Here is a 6,000-nt window from a genome sequence, read left to right as displayed (position 1 = left end):
ACACCAGAGCTCATTTCAGCAAATCAGTTAAATAGCATTTAAAAATGGTATTTAAAGCTAGGCTGTGCTAAACACGGATTAAGTGTAGTGCATGTCGAAGAGATGTAAGTATTTCAGACCTCTATTGATTCGTGTTCAAAGCACAGAGTATGAGTGTAGACTCTCCCTTGTGGTACTGCAAAAATGTCCCGCAGACATTTTGAGCAGTATTTCTGCTTTGTTTTGTGGTCGAGGAGAGAGTGTAGCTTCAAGGGAAAGTAACTTCGATCAGGTAAAATCCAGTGAGACAAAGGGAGAGTGTTTCCTGCAAACAAGGCCTGAGTATATAGCACAAGGGAGAACAATGTGTGTTCTCACTGTGTGGAAGCTATATTGGTGGAAAACAATCTCAAATACCTCCAGCAGAGATTTTCTAGTACTCAGTGAGACTGTTTTTTGCTATGGCATGAAATAAATAAAAGGGCTCTGTCAAATCTTTTTACTGTGATGGCCTTCTCTTATATTATGTGCGTTGCCCTGAATGGAAGCTAATGACCTAACCTAAATATGTCGTAGGCACTTGATTTTTAAAGTTGTCATTAGCTGGGTTTGAAAGTAGGTCACAATGGACAAGTGTCACAGTGGAAAATCTGTCCTTTTCCTTGTAATTTTTACCAAAGACCAACTCCCTAAAATCTGTACTATTACAATAAACTATATTAATGGAAGAAGTGTATTGTCTTAAGGTGTTTTATGTTGTCTTTAATGTCAAAGGTAATGTTTGTAGTTCATTTCATGTACAGATGTTTTTTCCCATGTATCTCCTACTTTTCCTGGCAGAATTCATGAAAATAAGGTCAGGTTTACGCTACTAATGATCAAAGACCAAGTTAATGATCCAGTCATAGGTGTTAAAACTTTTGAGCCAACATCTGGTTTCCACTGGGCAAAGTAACACCGAGAAAAGAGCAGGATTCGAGATCTGTCCATTAGCTAGAGTAGCATTGGCAGTGCTGAACCAAAAGATGGTGTTACTGGACATAGATCAGATCACACAAGAAGGAAATGACATGAAACCATATTATGCTAGTCAGAAAATTAGTTCATTATTTTATTTTGGACCATTATTTAACTCACATGTCAAATAAGCAAGCTAATCTAGTAGAATTACTCAACATAGATGAATGGCTGGGCAAGAGTTCTTAAAAATTCAAGGAGCAACTGTTCTTGCATCATAGGACCAGCATGATTTTTCAGATACTCTCCCATTACTATCAGCATGGTAACAGCAGATCAATGAAGTAATGATTGTCATACTTAAAACACTCCAAAACAGAAAAATCCATAAATTTGCCCAGCTGTCTTTGAGCACTGCCCATATTATGATGACACTGGAGTAAAAGTGGAGTTTCAGGCATTCAGGACTGGCCAGGAACCACTGAAAGTGAAAGGTTATTTTATACCAGTTGTGGTAAATTAAAAAATACATAAAGGTGTTCAGTAACATGTATTATTCCCGTGTCCAGCAGCTGTTCTGTCTATATTGCAATATGTAATTGCGTGTTGATGATGGTGATACAGCAGGAGTCTGGATGCAGCCTGCTGAGAGGGGCATTTCTGAAGGAGTTTGGTGGAGTCACCATCACTGGAGGTGTTCAGGGAAAGTGTGGACGAGGCATTGTGGGACATGGTTTAATGGGCATGGTGGTGTTAGTTGATGGTTGGACTTGATGATCTTACAAGTCTTTTCCAACCGTTGTGATTCTGTGATTCTGTGATTTTGTGATTCTGTGAGTTGTACCTAAACTAGACTGCCCAAGAAAGATGCGTGGACTTAGTCATTCCTTGCACAGCAGCTGTTAGAACTGTACAATGTGAATGCGTTTAATCCTTTTTATAGTGGTTCTGTCAGAACTTGCTTTCCAAAGTAGGGTTTGGGGAGTTGTTCATTTGCTTGGGATTTTTTTTTGCTATTGGTGTTTTTGCTGTTTCTTTTTAACTGTTTTCAAAAGGATTGTGGGATTCCTCACTGATTGCAACTGAACCTGGATTACTGACTCCATTCATTAAGAGAGAAAGTAAAGTTGAATGATTTGGCATGATGTGATCCCTGGAGTAGAAATGTATAACCAGAGCTCAATAAGCCCAGCCTAATTCTATAGTGAAGGACTGGGGATTTTGCAGACATAATACAGCCAGCTAGATACACTGTAAACTTTTGAGATAAATTCCACATGAGTATTTTACTGAATCAATATGGAAAGCAACTAGCACAATATTTACAGACAGTAAACTAAGTTAATGTTGCACCAGATTTTCCATTCTCATATGCTGTGGAGCTCCGTGCTATCAGTATAGGACAGCATTATGAATGTATTTAAAGAAGGTGGGAATAGTATCTTCTTGAAAAAAGTGCAGCTGGAAAAGGAGGTAAGGGATAGTGGGAAAGTGCTAAATATAGGGAAGGGAACTACGACTACAACATCTGGAAGAAGAGGTTTCAGGACATATAGCCATGGGAAAGCAAGTTCTGCTACTCGCGTCTTTGCTATGGGCTGTACTCTTAAATAGGAATAGTCAAGATGTTCTTCCACAGCTGAAATATCAGCTTATTTGGCAAGACTCATTCTACAAAAAGGTTGCTTTTGTAGACCTCTCCATTCCTTCCGTCCCAAACAACACTACCCATTCACTGTAAGATCCAGGCTACAGAGCTATGCAAACATATAGCTTTATTTTCCAGTGCCGAGTCTGCTCCTGAGCTCATTTGTTGCTTTACGGTGATGTCTTCCTCTATTAAAGGTTTGCTTTTTCTTTTCCTTGTAGCTCTGTGAAACACCTGCTCAAATGGAATCAATGAATGAGGCTACAGAAGTGGTATTATCTTACATGTACTGATACCAAATGAGTTAGTAAAAAATCCCAACAATTAAAATATGAAGGCTATTTTTCTCTTAATTAAGAAAAAACCATCCAGATACTGTTTGCAGTCCACAAATAAGATACGTGGCTTTTACATTGCATTTTTGCTTGTGTATGTGCAATGTGTGAGCTATATGATATGCTAAACTAGATCTTACTGCAAGAAACCAGAGCTGGGCCTCTCACTACCTTGGTGAAGGTGGCTGTCTAAATACAGTGCAGCAGATTCAAAATTCAGCCATAATTAGGAATATGTAGGTTGTTTGAGAAAAATATTCTTTAGGTGCTTTTTAATTTGGTGGTGCCTGAAAAACATGCTTCATAGAAAGGTCAAGTGCTTCATCAGGATGAATACTTGGCAAGCTTTAGGCAAAAGCTACAAGTTGCTTACAAGCAAATAAAAGCCTGAACTCTTTGCATCACCAGAAGGCCAAATCAACACCAGAAGAAGGGCAAAAAGCCTCAAGACACAATCTCTACAGATCCCATAAAAGCTAAGTGTTAAATTCCCTACATCTTGAGATTTTATACAGCTCTGCAGAAGCTCGCGCACACATGCTCATGCACACACGCTTGGATTCAGCGAGACAGTCAGGATGTCAAGCAAGGTCAGCTCTAGCTGCTGGTGAATAGACTATGCTGACTTCTTTCCAAAGCCATTAGAAATCTTTTCTGAATCTCAGTGCTCATCCAAATAGGCTTCCCTTTTGTCCCCTATCTGCTATATAAAGTACTTTCCATATGAAGGCACTTCGTCTGGCAACAGAATTTATGGGAAGAGACCATCTATTACTTTTCCACATGAAGCTTTTGATCATGCATGGATATTTGAAGTTATTAACAGCACAGAGAGGCTAAAGTTTCAGGTCTTTTTACTCATTGCCAGTGAAATAAATACTGAAATTGGCAACCTCTGGTGTAACAGGAAAAATCTTGCTGAGAATTACAGACTACTTCCAGGTTTTTATTTTGAAAAGCCTTACAAATAGGCTGCTATTGGAGGCATTTCTTTTCCTGTTTAACTTTATATTGTGGTCCAGATTATCCTTTGTCTCTGCAGCTGGATTTGGTCAGAAGACTTGGGGCAAGCCTAGCTGTTACATAAGTGTCCAAGTTTCAGCTTTATATGCTAAACTGAAGAACAGCCCCATGGCACCTGCGTGGGTCTGGGCTGTGCTCAGAAAAGCAAAACTGACTCTATTTTCAGCTGACTCAAATCTTGGAGTCTTGTCCTCATTAGTGACTTCTGCTGTCATTTTTGGGGTTGGTTCTGAATTCCTTGGGTAATGGAGTCAGAAATTCAGTTCAGCAGCCCCAGCAAAATAAAACCCTGCTAAAGACAGGTTTTAGCCAGTGTATATCAAGATTTTACCAAAAGCAAACCTTGGCATAAGGAAGCATTCAGAGTTAGTTCTGGCAGCCTTAAGAAATACATTATGTTACAAGCGATCATAAATGGGCTTTGACTGACTTGCTTGAGAATTGGAATGGCCCCAGAGGCTTTCAGTCCTAACGATGGAGCAGGTGGGACCCAGACCACATGATGCTTTACCCACAGCGTGACTCACTGGCCCTCGCTAACAAGATTCTTCAGAGCAGGCCCTGCTGCCCACCTGTACCCTGTCCAGCACAAAATTAGGCTACGCATTATCTCTCTGACTAGAATCTCATGTACAAAATAACACATGAAAGGAGAGAAAAATCAGATAAGTGAGTTTGAAATAATCACAGTAATAGCAAATGAGACAGTGGCAATGCCAAGAGGCCAATAAAAAGTTCTGTATTGCATTTAACAGGTTCTGAGCAGCCAACATTGGTGATGGCAAATCATTCTCAAGCTGTGCCGTTTTCCTTTTCAAGGTGTATAGGTTAGCTTCCCAGTGCTGTCTCAGAGCTCCACTTAACATGTGTAATGGAAGAAGGGAAACCCAGGGCTCACAGAAGGGCAGTTTTGCTGCTTTGTGTCTGTGTTGCAGCTTCTGCTGAAGGCAGTGAGAACCTTGGCACTTCGGAGAATCCAGCACTGAGATTACCGCCAGCATAGTGGGCAGCAAGAGAAAAGTGTCAGTCTGTAATCTGTGAGAGACAGTCCACATTCTCATTGCTGTCCTCAGGCTGCAGAATAAGAAGAGATCTTCAATAAATGCAGCTTAATACAAGCAGTTTCACTCACTCTTCAAGAACTTATTTGGAGTAGCTCATCTCAGCAGAAAGATGCAGTCAAAGACCTACAGAGCCAAAGCTGGTGCTCTGCTCTTCCTGGCTGGCAAGGCTGTGGTGAAAGGGCTTGTTTCTCTCTTATACTGGGTTCCTCCTGCTTCATGATTTTTCTTTTTTTGGGGAACATTACATCCACCTCTGAGCTGCCAGAAAGTAAAGCCTTCTTCAATGGACCTGAATACTTGGGTGCCAATAAAACTTCTGTGATAGGTGGTTGGCCACTGATAGTTACGTGTATTTAGGATCTGTGTGAGGTCTTTGCTGAGACTCTGAACCCCACAAGTGGTTATGATAATTCTTCTGCTTATTAATGTTTATGAGCAGAGGAAGAGGTCACCAGAGCTGCTGTTTGCATGGCATGGGGGCTGGCAGCTGATTTCCCCGAAAGGTTAAAGCTAATGTTGGTAGCAAGTAATAACAGACCTTTCAATTCACAAGGCACATGCGCATGTTTCAGCCACCATCTAATTTAGCCATCTCCTGGCCTTGTTTTCTTGCAAATACCTTGTGTCTCACCGGGACCCAGCTATCCTTCTGGGACACCTGGACGAACCCTGGAGTCCGGACTGCAAACCTGGAAGGACGTTTGGGGCGAAGAACCAGGGCTTTTTGTAAAATTTTGTAGGAATATGTGCATGAGTTACACCAGTAATGGCTTGTCTCACTGTTTAGGTGATTCTCATTCCCTCATCTGTATTCCTTGCTAATCCACTCTAATTTACAGAAGAAAAAAGGAACTGTAAAGAAAACACTAACCTTATCTCCGCAGGTCTCTGCAAAGACCCATTCCCCCCTTTATTCTAACCTAAGCAGGTCTGTGTCCACTACAAACCTCACCTGCCTAGTTTTCATTGAAAGTAAATCTCTTCATGTATGTTA

Source organism: Gavia stellata, chromosome 6, assembly GCF_030936135.1.
Source record: "Gavia stellata isolate bGavSte3 chromosome 6, bGavSte3.hap2, whole genome shotgun sequence".
Lineage (NCBI taxonomy): Eukaryota > Metazoa > Chordata > Aves > Gaviiformes > Gaviidae > Gavia > Gavia stellata.
The sequence above is the reverse complement of the archived record's forward strand: the minus strand, read 5'-3'. Positions refer to the sequence as shown.